Below are 19,232 nucleotides of genomic sequence, written 5' to 3'. Positions count from 1 at the left end.
TTTATTGATTTATAATCATTTTACAATGTTGTGTCAAATTCCAGTGTAGAGCACAATTTTTCAGTTATGCATGAACATATATATATTCATTGTCACATTTTTTTCTCTGTGAGCTACCGTAAGATCCGGTATATATTTCCCTGTGCTGTACAGTATCATCTTGTTTATTGGTTATGAACAAACTCACCAGTTGTGTCCAGGGAGCTTTTTTTTTTTTTAGTGGTTTATTATCACCTTTTTAAAGAGTTCAATGTCAGGGATTTAGCATTAGGTTTTGGTCCACGTGAAAGATGGTAGGGCGTTCCAAAGGTGAAAATCCTAGAAGAAAGTAAACGGTCAGAGTTAGGAATTTGAAATTTTAACTCTGCAGCGGTTGTAGGTTTGTGTGTTTCATTTTATTTGTCCTCAGGCCCAGTAAGCTCAACGAATTAAACTCTTTTTGTTGCATTGCCAGCTTTGATGTTAAAGCAAAGTATCTTGAAACTGTTTCATTTGTGAAGTTTTACTTTAATAGAAACACGTGTGGATGATTTTAGTTAACACATTTTAAGCTTTATATGCACATATATATAAAGATGCTTATTATATTGTCTGTGTGTAGTTTAAATAAAAATATTTTGGTATAAACAGTAAAAAGTGCTTGAATTCCTTTTGTCTATATCCCAGGGAACTTCAGTTCATTTTGAAGTAACTTAAATGAGATTCTGTGTATCTAAAGGAGACTCTCAAGCACTTTAAAACCCTTCCTCTGCTTCTAAGGGAACTTAGAAGGAATTTCTCTTTGGTACAGTGAACAAGGGCCAAGCCGGGTGGCTGCCTTGAAGACTGCATGGCTGCCACCACCCTTGGGTGAACAGGGTCTAGGCAGCAAGCGGCCCCCAGCCCAAAACCTTCCCTTGAACCCTGTATCCAGAGCAGCTTGTGGGGCTGGGTTCCTCCTCCTCAGCGCCTTTGCCTCCACGGATGTCTCAGATCCCCGGAGAGGTGAAAGGTTGGAGGATTCTGTCTTGTGGATGTCACTGCGTTTTCCCCAGAATGAAAATTTCACCCTGCTTTTGGGATGCTTGGGGACAGAGTATAGGGAACTCTGAACTTATAAAATACAGTATATGACTGCTCGGTGCTTGATAGCTAATTAATGCTTGCGTGTTTATCAGAATGGGCCCTAAGCCGCACCTCTGTTGAGACACTCTCTGGCTGTAGGGTTGTGGGACAAGGGACATGCCTTCCCCGTGCCTCTACTGCCCGATTATTGATCCCAGTGACCACAAAGAACGGGCAGTGCTGGATGGTCACGCTGCTCTCAGTCATTTTGCAATAGCATTTCTAAAGCCCTCCCCCTCCCCCAGCACACACACACTGGGTGACTTGGTTTTACCCACTTGCAAAGGAGACGTTTTCTGCAAATGGTTCTTAACGGGTGACTGAACACCTGCGCCCACAGCAGAGACAAGCAGCGGCCTGGCAGAGCCAGGTTAGGGCGGCTCCATTCTTTCAACACCTCTTCCACACATCTGTCGAGCTCCTCTTACCTCCCAGGGAACAACATCGCTGCTGTGAATTGCAGTGAATACGGTAAACACAAACTTGTGTTCCTGGGCCTCGAGTCTTAGCGGGAGTGGGCAGATAATATACAATAACCCACTTCTTGCTTGTCAGGGGAGACCGTGCTCAGAAATCAACACGCCCAGTAGGTCGGTGGTGGGTGGAGAGCGGGTGCAATTCAAAGTCAGTTGGAAAGGCAGAACGAAGCGAAGGCTGAAGTTGATAGAGGACTGAGTCCTGTCCTGATTTAGCGGACACGTCGGATCCAAGGAACTATTCGTCCAAAGGCCTTCGGGTTGGACTGTGCCTGGTTTGTTCCAGAAAGAGCCTTGTAGCCTTTTTCAACAATGGGCAGGGGATCCGGGAACAGGGCAAGGAAGGGCACTGGGGCCCTTGAAAGCCTCTGTCAGGACTTTGGCTTTTCCTTTAGGGGACTTGGAAAACCCTAGAAGGTTTTGAGCAACAATCTCACTTATATTCTTAAAGTCGTTTTCAACATGAGTGCCTGGATCAGCAGAATCAGCTGAGCTCGGGAGTTTACTGGGATAAACTTCAGAGTTTCAATTTCACAGACACCACTCCAGACCTAATGAATCAGGAAAAACAGCCAACTGTGTTTCACCAAGCCTCCAGGGAGGAGAGCAAATACAGAACACCCAGTTAAATTTGAGTAAGTCTGATAGGCAAGGAATGCTTTTTTCAGGCTAGTCGTGTCCCATGCAATGTTGCATACTCATATGAAAAAAAAAATACCTGTTTATTGGAAAATCAAATTTAACTAGGTGAACTGTATTTTTATCTGCTAAACCTGTTTCCCCTCCGTCCAGACGAGTCACTTAAGTCTGAGAACCACTGTTTCAGAAGCTGGCGATGACCCATGCAGGTGCCCTTCACCAGGCCAGGGTGCCCACCCCTGGCTCTGTGAGTGCTGCTGGCCACTGGCTTTCAGCTGCACTTTCTCTGGAAGTTGCTCACTGTTGACCAGAATAACCCTCAGTCCACAGCAAGTGATGGGGTAGGGGGTGGTGGTCACGGAAGCCGAGCCTCTTGCCTCAAGGTTTATCCTTCTAATTCCTTCACCCTGTGGATCAAGCCAAGGCCAGACTCTGCTGAGACCCCATCCTGGTTCTGCTCTTTCTTCTTTTTAATTCTGCTTCCCTCATTCCCTTAGATTCCTCCCTCCCCTGCGAGAACTCCCTCACGAAATTGTGTGCATCCAAAGCCCCACTGCAGGATCTGCTTAGAGGGGACCTGAGCTAAGGCAGAGGGTCACTTTATCTGCCATGTTGAGCACAGACTCTTGAAGCAAGTGTAGAAGCAGCGAGATGTTAGCATCTGACCACAAAAACCTGGTGGTCTGGACAGGGCGGTGGCTGGGGAGGTGTTGGTTTTGGATGAGTCTGCAGGTGCAGTCAGCTGGGTTTGCTGGTGAGCTGGAAGAGGTGTGAGAACGAAGCTGAGGATGGCTCCAGGGGTTCTGCTGTTTGTTGGGATGGATAAGACTAGGAAAGGGACAGATTTCTTGAGGGAAAGATCCAGACTTGGGTTTTTGACTTGGTAACTTTCAAGTGCCTTTCAACCATGCAGTTAGATGTGCGGAGGAGTCGGGGGCACACCACTCTGAAACTCAGGAGAAGCATGAGCACTTTAGTGTGCAGATAGTCCTGAATACCACTTTATGGGTCAAGAACACCTATGGGTGGAGTCTTGAAGGGAGTGTGCATAAAAGCGTCCAGAGCCTGCTCCCCGGAGCGCTCTCACTAAGAATCAAGAAGGTAAGAATAGATGAAAGGAAGCTGAGGGGGAGCTGGCGGTGAGGCGGCGGGGGCGGGCGGGGGCGGGCGGGGGCGGGGAGTGAACCAGAAAAGTGCGCTGTTGCGCGGGAGGGCAGGTGAAGACTCCTTTGCCCTGACGGAGGGAAAAAGTCTTTGATGAGGTGGAGACACTTGCGGAGGTCTGTGCCACTCCACTGTGCACACAAGGACGGTTCCCCCCACCCGCACCCACGCGCACACGCACGCACACACCTCGCACTTCCACAAACTGATGGCCAGATCCACAGCCGAGACCACCCGCTTAGGGGGCAGTGCGGGTGGGGTGACAGTAACAGGGTGACTTGGGGGAGAGAGGATACAAGGGAAGAAGAAAGGGGCTACCTAAATGTGAAAAAAAAAAAGAGAAGACTGTCCACGTGGAATCCTAGACCAGGTGTCCCATGAAGCTTCGCCCACAAACCTCAGGTGGATAAAAGAGACAGAAAGCGAATTTCTACTGCGCAGCACAGGGAACTATGTTCAGGATCTTGCAGAGACCTATAATGGAAAAGAACATGGAAGGGAATGCTTGTGTGTACCTGTGTGACTGAGACACGACGCTGCACACCAGAAACGGACACCACATTGTAACTGACTCTACTTCAATAAAAACAAACAAGAGCTCAGGGGCTCGGGGCAGAGCACACACATTGAGCTGCTTCGTTCCTCTGACTGCACCATGATGCTTCCCTTTCTCTTCACTTGGTTCACATCAAGTCTTCTGAAATATCCCAGCCGGTCTCAGGTGTATTAAGAAACCAAGGAGTAAACAAGTCCTCTTCTGTCAGGACAGAGGGTCTTTGGGGGGCATGACAGACAGAATAATGAGCCCCCCACCCACCAAGGGGTCCCTGTTCCGATCCCTGCAACTAGTGCCTGTTACTTTACAGGGGTGATTAAGTTAAGGGTCTTGAGATGGAGAGATTATCTGGGGCCAGTGTAATCACAAGGGTCCTGATAAAAGGAAGGCAGGAGGGTCAGAGTCAGAGAGATGTGATGATGGAAGTAGGGTGGCGGGGAGGAGAAGGACAGGGAGAGATGGGAAGATGCTATGCGGCTCCTGGCTTTGCAGGTGGAGGAAGGAGCTACAAGCCAAGGATGCAGAAGTCCTCTGGGAGCTGAAGAAGACAAGGATATGGGCTTATGCATTTTCTCCTTAAGTTTCTGAAGGTGGGTCAGAGTCAGAGAAGCAGAGTCAGAGAAGTCAGAGATGCGGCCCTGAGCCAAGGAACGCAGGCAGCGTCTAGAAGCGGGGAAAGTTAAGGAACCAGATCCTCCCCCAGCGCCCCCAGTAAGAAGGTGCATTGAGGACTTCTGACTCCAGAACTGTGAGAGAATAACTTTGCATTACTTTAAGCCACGTCTTACTTTAAGCCACTCCATTTGGAGTAACATGTTATAATAAGGGTAGGAACATAATAAGGAACAAGGAAAAGGAAATAAGGAACAAGACCCCCCCAGAGTGGGAAGATGAAACAGGGCACAGACTCGGGGCACCAGCCGTGCCTCCCCACTGCTCCCTGGGACTCGGTCGCGGTAAGAGCCGCTCCGCTCTGTCCTGATCTTGGAGGCTCCTCCCCTCCGGGAACAGGATGGTTAGCTGCCCTTGCCTGACCCTGAAGCTCCTGAGTTTCCGGTTTCCCGGTGTTTCGTTTCCCTCTGGAGGCAGAGCGATCAGGATTTGCTCTGTTCTCTTGACCGGCCTGTCTCAGGTTTCTGACGGGAGACCCTCAGGCAGAGGTCTGGCTATTCCTTGTGTTCACGACGTACATTATTTCTGCTCCTGGAACTGCAGGGTTGAACTGTTTCACCTCTAAGGAATTCAACCTTAGAAAAACAGCCAGAATACTAATTATCACCAATTCCTGAGGAGAATTGTTTGGAAGATAACCGAAGAGGACCTCACCTTCGTTAACACATCATTTCTTCTTCAAGTGTCCAGTAACAAAACAATACTAGAGGCCACTGCCTCTCATGAAAATAGGTACCAAATCCTTAATAAATGGCAGCAAACTGATCCAGCAATATAGGTACTTATAGCCCAGAATCCATTTGGAACCTTGGCATCTCTTGAATCTATTCTTTCATTAAAAATAAAATTGGAAAACTTCGCCATGGGCTTCAAGCGCTGTCTCACCCGTGCCTATTTCTTCTGTCCCGGACTCTTCCTCCCCACTGCCCTGGGAGTTTGGTCACTAACATCCATGATGTTGAGGAGAGCTTCCTGACTTGTCAGCTTGGCTCGGCTGAGCAAGTCACCAGTTACTCAATAAAACGTTAATTTAGATGCTGCTGTAAGTGAATTTTGCAAATGTGGTTCTAGTCCATAGTTAGCTGACTTTAAGTTGGGGGCATTGTCTTGAGTGGGCCTGACTTAATCAGTTGGAAGACCTTAAAAGAGGACATATGCTTTTCCTGGGGGCGGAGAGAGAGAGTCCTGGCTTTGGACCACATACCTGTTGGTTTCCAGGGTGCACGTGATTTTCCCTTCATGGTGGCCTGCCCTACAGACCCCAAGCCTGCACGGCCAGCTCCCACAGCGGCATGATCCAATTCCTTGTGATAAATCAGCCTCAGTCTCTCTCTCTGTCCTCCTACACACACACACACACACACACACACACACACATACATTGTGTTGGTCCTATCTCTCTGGCTGAGCCTTGCCTGTTACAATCATCCTGTTCCTGTGGCCTTTGCTGCATCAGTTATCCTACCTGGAATTTCCCCAAAGCCTTTCAGCAGACACTTTTCTTTTAGGCAAAACTGAACTCTGAGTGCTGACTTAACAGTGTGGAGTGGCGGCAAGCACTAGCCATCAGGAGGCAGAAGTTCCCAGTACACCCATTTACCACCGGATTGTATGCTTGTGGACAGCTCATGAAGTTCTCTGGGTCTGACTTTCCTCATGGGTAGCATCAGAGTGTTGGCTGCACTGTCCCTGGGCCAGAGCCGCAGGGGGACAGAGGTGTGGAAAGAGATGTGATTCTGCCATTTCACTCACTTGGGTCAAGGCTGCTCTTTTCTTCAGTGACCTCTCCCATCCATCATGTTATCTAGGACTTTCGGCTTTTTGCCCACCCCGCCCCAAATGTATTCTTAAAAAGGTGAGTTTAACAGGGACTGATTTGAGGATGGTAACTGCATGTCAACGAATGGTGATAAATGACATGTTTAACACAATTGATGGCAAGGTTATAGATCTTATCATTTCATGCTTTGGCTTCACTTCGCTTGCTCAGAGTGTCCAGCACATGAATAATGACCCTGCTGCAATTTAAGCGCCTAACCTTTATTTGGTAAATGAGATTACACAAAGAATCTTAGGGATAATTTAAGGGGAATTTTCGGCTAGAGTTGGTGACCTAGGAAGGTGACGAGGTGACTGCTCCACAGTCCAGTCCTGCTTGACTACCTGGATTTCTGGGGGCTTGTTCCCATCTGGGATTTGGCTCCAGCTCTTCCTTCTGGAAGCATATCCTTTCCTTCCACCCCTGACTGTGCCTCTAAGCAGGTACTTAACGTCTCCCGGCCCCGGACTCCTCCTTTGTAAGATGCCAGCCTGAGATAGATGATCTTTAAGGCCCCTTCATTCCAGCTGGGAAACTGTCTGAGCATGAAATTCAAGTATGAAATTTCAGCATCTTCTTTCTTTGAAAACTAGAAAACAGAGTAATGGGAAACCTGCTTTGGCTCATTATTTGAAAATGAGGGATTGGGAAGATTGATGTATTTGCCCAGAAGAAAAATCAGCTTGGATGCAGGGTCTGTAAAGTGTACGCTTTACAAAATTGTGAATCTTTCAAGAGGAGGAAGTTACATGCTCCTGCGGTTACTGCGTGACTTGAGGCAGAGAAGTTATTTCCAGCCGGTGCCAGGACTAAGAAAAGCGGTGACACCGAGGGGCCAGCAATCCTGCCGGCATGGCTGTAACACATGCACCTTCGCCTCCCGGACTCCTGCTGCCACGGCCATCCTGGTCCTTATCCTTGCCATCTGGGTCAACCTGCTCGCCCTGCGTTTGACTCTCCATCCCGCAGTCACCCCCTTCGTCCTGCTGGCCCCTGTTCGTTCTGTTCAGGCCAAGGGAATATTGTCCTTTGCCAACAACCCGGGAAGCCATGGCAGAGGGGACGCGTAAAATGCCAGCTGAGGCTGCAGAGACGTGTAAGTGGATTTAGAGTCAGTCAATATTTATCACATGCTTACGGGGTGCCAGCCCTTTGCCAGAGCTTTTAAATACATTGTGTCACAACAACCCTGCAGTTCAGCCCAGTGGGCTGAGTGACAACACCCCCGCCGCCCCAAAAAAGTTACAGCTACATCCTAATCTCCCGAGCCTGCCTGAGTGTCTTACTTGGGAAAGGGTCTTTGCAGACGTAATTAAGTTAAGAATCTTGGGTTATGAGATCACCTGGATTATCCATGTGGGCCCTAATTCCAATGAGAATGTCTTCCTAAGAGTGAAGCAGAGGGTCCTGTAATAACCTTCAATGAATATGGATATATGCGTGTGTGTGTGTGTGTATATACACACACACACACACACACACACACACATGGCTGGGGACATTGTGCTGTGCACCAGAAACTGACACATTGTAACTGACTATACTTCAATTTAAGAAAAAAGTGAAGCAGAGGGAGAGCTGACACACAGAGAAGAGGAGAAGGTGGCCATGTGACCGTCAAGGCGGAGGTGGAGGGAGGCTCCAGCCCAGGAACGCTGGGAGCCACCCGAAGCCGGAGGGGCAAGGAACAGAGTCCTCCCTGGAAAACTGGAGGAAGTGTAGCCCTGCCGACACCTTGATTTTCGACTCCGGCCTCTAGAACTGTGATAACATAAATACCTACAGTTTGAGCCACACAGCTATTGACAGTTCAGTACCGAGGGCCTTGGAGACGCACACACACGGGTATCCTCCCTCGAGAGGGTAAGCAGGAACCTCTGATGTCACTGGGGTCAGTGGTCTCCTAATATTCATTTGAAACAGGATCTCTTTTGCTGCACGTCCCACTGCTTCCTCCCTAATGGAAACCTGTTTGTTTTTTCCCCTGAGTGTCCATCCTTTTCCAGGCACAACGTGCCCCAGGGGAAGTGGGTCCCCCTGCAGCTTCAGGGCGCAAGTTCACTTCTTGGGAAGGAGTGTACGGCCTCGCCCTGGCGGGTGAGTCACCAGGAAGGTCTGATGAGCCTTCTGGGAAAACAGTCCTTAATCTTAGGGGGAGCAAGTGACACTCTTTTCTTCCACAAGATGTCAGTGGATCATATGTGAAGTTTGTGAGATTATAAGCCATCTTCCTCCTGGCTTGAGGGGGACGTCAACACCGAGGATGGCAAGATGGAAAGATTAAAAAAAACACCAGCCATCTTGGTGCTTGCAGATAACGCTTAAGGCACTGAAGCCTATGTTCCCTTTGGACATAATGTTATGTGAGGGACGAATTTCCTTATTTTTTATGCCATTTTGACTGGGGTTACTTTGGGGCTGCCGGCAGCTTCCCGACTGCTCAAGGCTCCCCCAGGTCTCTCGTCTCCTGTGCTGCTGTGGCTGGTCTTCATGTTGGCCCCTGAAGTGACTTCAAGGATCATTTAAGGCTCCAAGTAACATAGCTTGAAACCACAGACTGAGTGCTTCTCTTAGTAATGCAACAGGATAGGGAAGAACTTATTCTCTGCGTCCAGAGACCTGTGTAAGTTACCCAACTATATTTTGTAGGTATTTTAAAGACAGTGTGTTTTGTTTTACTCTGAGGATAGGACCAGTCTCTGTATCCTGTGATGCCCAATTTTTATTTAAGACAGACTAAGTGCCAAGAATGGCACAGAAGCCATTTAATCTTCAATTAGCCCAGCAAGGCACTAGCTATTTTACATATGAGAAGATTTAGGTTCCACGGCTGACAATTTGTGAGGACAGGATTCAGATTTCAGATCTTGCGATTTCCCAAGGCTGCCTGTTAATTAGCTGAATTAAATAAGGTCTGTGTTCCTCGTTTTGACATCGAACATTTGTGATTTATCAAATGCTTACATCCTCCTGAGTTATCACTTTAATGGAAAACACTTCAAAAGAATTGAAAGTTGATGATCAAATTCTGTATTCTGCTGAAATAAATCAGTGAAGACTAATTCAACATCTATTTCAGATTGTTATTGTAAAACAAAATAGTGGCCAATAAATTCTGAGAAAGGACGTCTGATGGGGGCAAGGCTGAGTCCTGGAAATGGCTTGGATGCGGTTTTGTGAATCTTATTTCTTTTGTCTGAAAACGGGTGGGGGTGGGGCTACCTGTGTTGACTTCTTCCCGCATTGTTCTGAGGATCAAATGTGATAATACACACATAAGTGCTTCGTGAGTGGTGATGGGGGCCACCATGTTAGGGGCTTCGAGTTCTTAATCTGGGACCAGTCAGAAACCACATAAATTATTGAAACAGAGAATTTAACCCAGAGAATTGTTAGTTAGGTATCCAAAAGGAAAGACAGGGCACTCGAAGGAATCCCAGACACAGCAATCTCACGGCTTAAAGAGAAACGGCCACAAGGATGCACGTACAATGTAGGCATCGAGGGGAGGGGTCGAGGGGCTGAGCCTCCTCCTTCTGAGGAGGAGGCTGCTCCGCTGGTGCTAGGGCGTCTCAGGTGCCCTGAAGAAGTTGGTTCTGTGAGTGCTGACAGAACTGCAGACTCCCAGAGGAAGGAGCGAGCCAGCGCCAGGGTGTGGAAACCCTGTACTACCATCTCACAGGAACAGGAAGTGGACGGGAATTCCCTGGGGAGCAACCAGGAAGGCGCATCTGTCTCCTCCAGCACCTGCTCTGGCAGCCCCTGTTGCCAGAGCTTCGCATGCAACCAGCTGGCCAGGCAGCAGAGTGGCTTGCAGTCCCAGCCCCAGCACCGCCTAGCAGAGTGTTACAGGGGTGGGTCTGGGCCAGGACCCAGTGCTTTAATAGTTGGCACTTGGTCCTCATTGCTAAGTCCTGCAAGATCCTTGCAAAGTAACTTCTGTCATTCCCATTTTATGTTACAGAACATTGTAGCAGAGAGACATGAAGCTTTCTCTGAGCTCAGCCAGAATGTTCCAGAACCAGGATTATAATCCAGTTCTGTTTGACTCTGCAGAATTCTCCAAGGGTTAGCTTCTGACTCATTTGACTTCATATTCAACTACAATATTCAATAAATATTTATCACTCTCCTCAATGCCAAGCACCATTATATGGAGTGAGGATATTCTAGTGAATAAATCATAATCCTTCTCCTCCTGGAATTTATAATCTCTGTTAAGCATTACAGACACACATACAGGCACTCTATTTATGGGGTGAGTCTCACAATGTTAATGAATTTAACAACATTTTGAATGCATGTGTACAAATAAAAGTTATGATTTTTTTTTTAAAACAGAAGAGAGAAACTAGGAAGGGAATTTTAGAACAAAATGTTAGTGGACTCCGAATTCTGAATTTTCAACCGACTTCTTTATTATCTCCTCCATTCCTTTAATCCATTTTTTCTAAGTTGTTGAACACTTGCTTATTTTTTCTTTCTGTGATTTCTAAGTCCACTTTTTCTTTTTTGGTTCTGTTTGCTGGTTTGAATGTGGGTTTCTACTTTAATGAGTGTGTGGCAGGAGACTGTGAGCTCATCATCAATTCATTGAAATTTGTTGAGACATTTTAATGAGATTTGTGAGGGGGAACATGTGTGTCTTTGTTTTCGTTCAGTCATAATACTTCCAATCTTTTACATTAAAATTTACTATTAATTGTGCATTTGCCAGTTTTGTCCTTTAATGTTTATCGCTCTACTTGAGGCTATGTTTTGGACACAGAGACGTAAGCAGGGTCCTGCAGGTGGTGTCTTTTTGATGGGCAGCCTATTTTATTCTTTTGTTGGGTTGATCCTTTTAATCTTTTCACGTTTTTCTTTTTTTTTTAATCTGATATTAAACATTGCTAAGATAACTTTCTTGGTTACATGACTGGAAAGGGTTCCATATTCACTGTCAAGTCGTGTATCTTGAGTTATGGCTAACCTTCAACAGTGCTCCTGTGTGTCAGGCGTTGTCCCGAGCACGACAGCTACACAAGCTCATATAATTCCAGCAACTCCCTATAAGGGGGCTGTCTTTGGGTCACAGGTCAGAACACGGAAGCAAGCTCCAGTAGCCAATAAACAGCAGGATGGGTTTCAAAGCCATGTATTCTAGCTCCAGGGTCATGCATTTAACCATGACTTCCCATTGCCAATAAATTGCTTCTTGTTAGGGTCAGAATGTGGGGTTGAAAGTTCCTTTCCTTTGGCACCTCGAAGGTACTTCATTTCCCTCTGAGTCAGTTTTCTTGCTGATGAGAAATCTGGTCTGCAACAGACTTCTTTGTAAGTGAGCGTTCATTTTGGAAAGCTTCTGGATTTTCTCCTTTTTCTTTACATTTTAAAGCCTCTCTAGGCATCTATGCCTTTTGCTTGGAGTTTAGAGTATCATCTTCTAATGTGAGAGCGTATGTCTTTTTTTTTTAAATCTTACTTCTGGAGTATTTTTGGTTGTTACCTCCTTTGCTGGCATCTGTTTCTTTCTGTCTTCAGGCACTCTGACTGCATGGACGCCGGAGGTTCCCGGGGCAGCCTTTGTGCTTCTTGTCAGCTCTTGTATGTTCTTTATCACTTTACATCGCAGTCCAGAGAACTTCCTCAATGCTATCTCTCCGTGCACCACCAATTAATTCCACTGCATCTAGTCTAGAGATGATCATAATGGGATTAACAGATCATTTAAAAAAAATCAGTTCATTATGATGCAATTTACATACCATGACTCCAACCCATTTAAAGAGTACATTTGTGTTCTTCAGTACCACCGTGAAGCTGCACAGCTGTCACCACCATTTACCTGTGGAACTTGTTCGTCATGCCAAAAAGGAACCTCATACCCATTAGTGGTCGCTCCCTGCGCCTCTGTTCCCTTCTGGCCTTCAGTGCCCTTGAGGGGAACAGATCGACTTTCTGCCCCTCTGCAGCTGCCTGCTTTGGACATTTCATCCAGATGGAATCACACACCACGTGGCCTTTTGCTTCTGGCTTCTTTTACTAAGCATAATTATTAAATGGCGGTATAGCAGATACATAATATTATATAGGGCTCAGGTATTCACATACAGTTGTAATAGCACTATTTGTTGAAAATGCTGTCTTTCCCCCATCAAATTCTCTGGCACCCTTGTAGAAAATCAAGGAACTAGAAATGTAAGCATGTATTTCTGGCTTTCAGTTGTATTCCATTGATCTGCATGTCTACCCTTGTAGACGTGCACAATGTTACCTTCATTACTAGATCTTTGTAGTAAGTTTGAAAATTGTGAATCATCCAGTTTTGGTTTTTTTTTTTCAACGTTGTTTTGGCTCTTCTGGGTCCCTGGAACTTCTAAATGAATTTCAGCATTTTCTTGTCAATTTCTGCAGCATAAACCAGCTTGGATTTTAAAAGAGATTACATTTAACTCTGTAGCTTATCCAGGGGATTACTGTCATTTCACCAATATTATGTTTTTCATAAACATGAGCATTCCTTACATTCATTTAGATCTTTAATTAGCGTCCATGGTGTTTTGTACTTTCAGTGCAGAATTTGTACATTGTTTTCTAGAATTTATTTTTAAACATTTAAATCTTATTAGTGCTGTTGTAAATGGAACTGTTCCCTTAATTTCGCTTTAGGATTGTTCATTGCTATCAGAGAGAAATACAACTGAACTTTGTGGATTGACCTCGTATCCTGCAGCGTTGCTAAACTCAATTATTAGCTCTAACAGTTTTTAGTGGGTCCTTTCAGATTTTCTATATACAAGATAATGTCATCTGCAGATAGAGATACTTTTATGTCTTCCTTTTTTTCTTTCTGTTGCTTTGTTGCGCGGACCAGGACCTTCAGTAAAAAGGGGAGTAGAAATGTCAAGGGTAGACTTCCTTGTCTTGTTCCTGATCTTAGGGGCAAACATTCAGTTGCTCACCCTTGAGGATGACGTGAGTTGTGGGTTTCTCATACGTGGACTTTCATCAGGCTGAGAACGCTCCTTTTATTTCTAGTTTGTTGAGTGTTTTTATTATGAAAAAAAAAGTGGTTTTTTCTCTTTTTTTTTTTGCATTGAGATGACTGGTGGTTTTTTTTCTTTATTCTATTAATATAGTGTATCATATTGAGCATTAAGGCATCGTCTATGCCATGGTTCTACCGGCAGGAGTTTCAAGCCTCTGTCTGTGGATGGGGGCTGCCACCCCCAGCTGCCGGTCCCCGCAGTGAGTGTGCATCCTGCCTTCCTATGCAACTGGGAGAACGTTCTCTCAGCGACGTTTTCCTCGGTGTCTCCAACATCTATGAACAAGGAGTGCCTGTCATAACATTAACTAAAGAGAGCACGGATTTTTGTCCATTTGTTGAAAGATACATTCTAGTTGTCTAGAATAATGAATAAATGATCAAACAAATAAATGAAAAATTGAAGTTGGGGAAAATGCTTTAACAAAGATCAGCTGCCCCGGACTTGCTCAATCAGACCGCGAGTCCTCAGGGCTTGGCCATTTGAGCCAAGGAAGGTCCTCATACGTGCGCTACCACCACTAGCAAGAGTAGCTCCCCCCACTTCTTGTTTCTGCAAGGAGAGCCCATTGATGGTAACATCTTTGCGTTGCCTTGAAGAAAAGAAAGGTCTTTTGTGGCCTATGACACCACACATATTTGTGAAGTCTCAAGGGTCAGAAAGAACAGAGGTCAGCTCCCTGCTCGCCACTTTGTCCCTGGGAGCCTCGGGCCGGCTGGCCTGCCACTTCCCGCCTTAGTTTCCCCAATGTTACACGAAGGTAACGGAATCCACCTCAATCGTTGCCGTGAGAATTAAATGAGTTAACTTGTGGAGATCACGTAGCGCACGTCCTGGCACTAGTAAGGGCTCGTAAATACTAATCATTATTACTGAATATAACCAGTATTACTTCTGAAAATAATATTGAAGGCAATTAGCTTAACCTTAAGTATATGATGTAAATTTCCAGAGCGTCAGTTCTCACCGAGGACTTGAGTTTAACACCAGGTCACCTGCTCATCACCATCACGACATGGCTGGTCTTGAGCGTCATGAGCCTAGTACATGCAGAAAAAGCTTCAGAGCCAAACTGGGGCCTTGGCTAATTATGGGAGTCTTCTTGTTGGAGGTGAGTGTGTTTCGGATCCTATGAAATGGGAATGAGAGTGCTAATACAGGAGTTCTATTTTGAGGGGATCCAAAAAAAAAAAAGACCCTAAAATTAATTATGATCATTTTTGCCAGAAGAGGCGCAAGAGGGATGCTGACTCACACTGCCCCTTCAGGTCTGCATCACTGTGGCAAAGCTGCCTTTCTCCAGATCTCTGCCCTCTAGGATCCGTCCAGAAGTCCGCCACTCCGTCACACCATCATGGAAGTGTTCCGTATCTCTCCCGTTCACCACCACCGGCGCTGCCCCTGGAAACCACCCAGAGAACAAAGCTGGAGCCCCTCGTGCTGTGCCTCTAACGGTCCTTCTAACTGGGTCTCCAGCCCTGAAATTTTCACTTAAGCACATTGTTAAACTGTTCATTCTAATCAACACCATCAACATGGCACTTCATCTATTATTCACACGCCCCAGCCTGTCTCCTGATTCGGAAGAGGCAGCGCTCAGCTGGGGAACGTTTTCTGTTGACTTCCTCCCAGGGGCCTAGTCTCTCCTCTCCATTTCCTCCCGCTGTGGGGCCTTCTCCCCGGGATCCTCCCGGCAGCTCCTCCCTGCGCTGCTGCCTCCAGTTCCTCTTCCCCTAATGAGCCGCACCAGGGGCTGCCAGTATCTTCTTTGAATACAGTTCTAATTGGGCCGCTTCTCCGCTGTAATCCCCTGTGGGGATCTACATTCCATGGGGAGTCAAACCAAACGTCCTAGAGAGCACTCTGGGCCCCAGCAAACTGCTTTTCCATCCCCACCCCCTCTCCTCTGCCTCCGCCCCACCACCGATGCCGCGGCCCTCCCTGAGCATCCACGGCCATGGCAGTACTGCCCCTTTTCCACGTGCTTCCTGCCCCCGCATCCCCCACTCTCTCTCCGAGGGACAGGGCAAGTCCAGCAGCCTTGCAGACTTGGCTCAAATGTCACCGCTTTCATGGGGGCTCTCTGCCTCTCCCTTCCCAGCGTGGAATTTAAATGCTATCCTCTGCATTACGTTGCTCTTTAGGCTACGAGGGGAAAAAGCAGATCGGCCATAAAATAGTTATGTTCGAGAAGCCTCAAGCCCCTTGCCAAAGTTATTTGGAAATAAGAATGCATTTCCTTCCACTTTGTAGGGCTCATTCGGCTGGTGACACAGGACCTGCTTTGCCCTGCAAAGACCAACCTAGGCCAGTTATACCAGCATCCTGTTCATTGTAACATTTGTCCCGATATAGCCTTTTTAATGGTTATTTTATTATTAAAAGTAGCAACAAGACAGGCCTAGATTCTGCATTATACACTGTGCAGCGTGAGAAGCATCCTCTCAGCTGTTCTCCCATGGAAGGTGGGTTCTGAGACAGCACAGGCTACGGCAGGAAAGCCTGGCCCCTTACCCGGCCACCTGGCCCCAAGGGTTTGCACTGAGGAAAGGGACTGACTGTGGGTGTAAACTAATTGGCTCAGGGGTGCAGGGCCATGGCCCCGGCCAGCGTGAGGAGCACTGGGGTTATCTTTTCTAGAAGAACCTCCAGCGCCTGCAGCAGGTGCAAACAGTGAGAGCATCAAGGAAGCAGGTGCGTAAGAAGGAGCGCCTGGCCCAGGGCACCGTCCCTTCCTGACTCTGCAGAGTCACAGAGATCCAAAGAGCGGTTCCAGCATGGGGTGGGAGGGTCTCCCCACTCTCTGCCTTGTGTTCAGAAGCAGGACTAACTCCATCAGATCCAATGAGCCCCTGGACAAGAAAGAGACGCTGGATGTACTGAGTAGGCTGCCGTGGGGGCCTCAGGACCCGCCTTATTCAGCATCTTCTGCGCTGTTGAAGGGGGCCCCACAGTCTACGCACTTGACGCGATTAATCTCATGACAACCCCCAAAGGTAGGCACTGCTGGGCTCCATCCCTCTCTAAATCCAGGGCAAGGCGCTTCCCAAGTTCCAGCTCCATCCTCAGGCGGTAGGAAGGGATTCAGGCTGTCTAGTCAAGTATAAACAATGGGCATCTCTCTTGCCTTGACAGATATAAAATATGCAGAGAGGAGTCGGCCTGATCTGCCTGACCCGCAGACGCACAAGCAGAGGCCTGCAGGCCTGCCATTTGGTCAGCATGGTCCGAGCTGGGGAGGGCTCTCCCGCTCATGGGAAGCGACTTCCTGACTCCAGGGTGGCATTCGCCAGGCGAATCGGCCAACTGCAGACGCACCAGAAGGGCTGCAATCTGGCCCGGACGCTGCAGAAGAAAACTTTGGCACCTGAACCTGACGTTTGCCACTGGCAATGAGATCTGTGTTTGCATGAAAGTGATCCCTTCGCCGAACACACAGTATTTTTCAAAGTCATTTCTCAGTCAATCATCCAGTTGCTTTTTCACCAGTAAGGCGGCATGGCCTATGGACCTTCCTGCTCACCGGGGCCTCCGGGAGCTGACTTGCTAGGTTGAGATCCATGTTCCAGATCTAGATGGGAGGCCTTGAGCAAGTTACTTCATCACTCCTTGCCTCAGTTTTCTCATCAAAAAAAAAGAAAAAAAAGGAGTTGTTTTGAGGATTAAATTAGAAAACACAGAAAGGGGATGGGTACAGCTCAGTAGCAGAGTCATGCTTAGCATGCTGGAGCTCCCGGGTTCAACCCCCAGTAACTTCATTGAATGAATGAATGAATGAATGAATGAATAAATAAATAAATAAATAAATAAGATGGCAGCATCAGGCCTGCTACCTTTAAAACAAACAAACAAACAAAAACACAGCTAAAGTGCTTACTATCATGCCAGGTCTATTGTAAGTTTCTAGTAAAACTCAGCTTTTATTAATGGGGTCGGGTTGGTATAAGTTGCACCTGGGAAGGTGTATTTGGAAATGTTCTGCAGACACATGTAAACAATGAACGTTCTTCTGATTTGTTCTGTCTTCCTCCTGCGCACACATGGGCGAGGCAGGTTTACACAGGCAGCACCTGCACACACAGGGCTGGATGAACCTGCACCTGGTATCTGACGGGCGGGTAACTCCCACACGGTTGCAGGTTCCCTTAGCGCATAACTACGGGGCCCGAGTATGACATGGGGCCTCCCCAAAGGCCTGAATCTCCAACGCCAGAGGCTGGGTGAGTCTGGGGGCCTCTCCTGTATCTGCCATGTCTTACCATTACTTTCTCATGGCCTCCTCTGTGCACACCTGCTCCTGTCTGAGTCAGCATAGTCACTCAGAGAGAGCTGGTACACAGACTCCAGCCCTTCGCTGTTTTTCTCAATAAACACAACCTCACTCAAGAGTTGTCCTGGTGAAAACTTTCCTGGAGGCCCGAGGAGTCAGTGGGAATGATCTTATAAAGACCTCACAGCTTTTTCCTTCCACCCCCCAGTCCGTTCACTCCTACAGGGAATGAGAGAGTCCGCTGTGAGAGTGTCAGTCACTCAGGGCAATGCCTCTGACTTCTTGAGCTAATTTAAAAGATAAGTGGTTGTTTGTCTATTTAGATATGGTAGTTAGTGCCTGCAAACAACAAGGTCTTACCGGGCAGCATGGGGAACTGTATTCGATAACTTGCAGTAACCTATAATGAAAAAGAATATATATACACATGTGTATAACCGAGTCACCATGCTGTACCCCAGAGACTAACACAACACTGTAAATTGACTATGCTTCAATTCTTTAAAAAATCAACCAAAAAACAAACAAAGAGAAATGGTTTTGCTTTTGGAATCATAAGATTCCAACTAGCTCAAACTAGGTGCTCCAAGACTTTTATTTCTCATTTGCTTTTCTGTTGGAATTTTATCAATTGACTTTTTTTTAAAGTGATAATTTCGTGAAAATAACTCACATTTATTGGGCCCATTGTACCTGGAACTGGTCCAAGTGCTTCACATGAATCAAATTAACCCTCGCAACAACCTTTTGAGTAGGTATTATCGTTATCCTCATTTTGCAGATTTGGAAAAATGAGGCAAAGAGCTTTTAAGTAGCTTGCTTAAGGTCAGATAGCTTCACATTCATGACGTCTGATCTTTGCTCCTAAGCAATGCATTCCTGATTGCATGAGACTTCGTTTATGGCATAGAGTAGATGCATTCGTATATTTCTGACTTTACAAGCCAGAAAGGTATTGTATCAACTGGGATCAAACCAGAAAAGCAGACACCATTCTGTGCTGGTGGAAGTCATTGAGAGGATGTGACCTGTGGCTGACCCGTGAGCTGGACCCAGGATATCGGAGGCTCCTGGGCTCCCTCCCTTGTCCTTGGAATGAAAGCTGGGCCCACTGTTTCCACAGTGGAAGCTGTCTTCAAGGATGCAGCCTTGAGAGATCATGCATGGTTCAGATCACCTGGATGGGGTAAGTGACCGAATCCCATTAAGGCCTCTCTATAAACTTTGAAGATCCTGGTGGGTGCAGAGACCTGCTCGTCCCGAGGCACAAGGTGAGCCTGGTAAGTTCGCTGTTTATTCAGCCTGCTGCCTGCCCATCTGAAACGGCGTCTCCTCCTTCCATCCCTCCCCGGTCCATGTACAGCAGCCAGTTTGCAAACCAACAATTCTGAGTATTTGAGAGAGAATCTGATGCTGGGCATTGGTTAGAAGGATAATCAGAAAGCGTATAAACCAATAGGTGACGCTGAGCTAGCCCAGACTGAGTAACAGCAGAAACCCA

At 46.9% G+C, this 19,232-nt stretch overlaps 1 long non-coding RNA gene across 1 annotated transcript in view; it reads right to left on the bottom strand.

Annotated features, from left to right (window-relative positions):
* Nucleotides 1–214: 214 nt before the first annotated feature.
* Nucleotides 215–19,232, bottom strand: part of LOC140689185 (uncharacterized) — a 38,677-nt gene continuing 19,659 nt past the window's right edge. The window contains exons 2-4 of the long non-coding RNA XR_012064073.1: nucleotides 18,092–18,131; nucleotides 14,717–14,862; nucleotides 215–318 (exon numbers count right to left, since the gene is read on the bottom strand). This is a non-coding gene — a long non-coding RNA (uncharacterized lncRNA). The remainder of the gene's footprint in view (nucleotides 319–14,716; nucleotides 14,863–18,091; nucleotides 18,132–19,232) is intronic.

Source organism: Vicugna pacos, chromosome 25 (assembly GCF_048564905.1).
Source record: "Vicugna pacos chromosome 25, VicPac4, whole genome shotgun sequence".
Taxonomy (NCBI): Eukaryota; Metazoa; Chordata; class Mammalia; order Artiodactyla; family Camelidae; genus Vicugna; species Vicugna pacos.
Note: the sequence above shows the minus strand (reverse complement) of the source record. Positions and strands in the feature narration are given on the sequence as shown.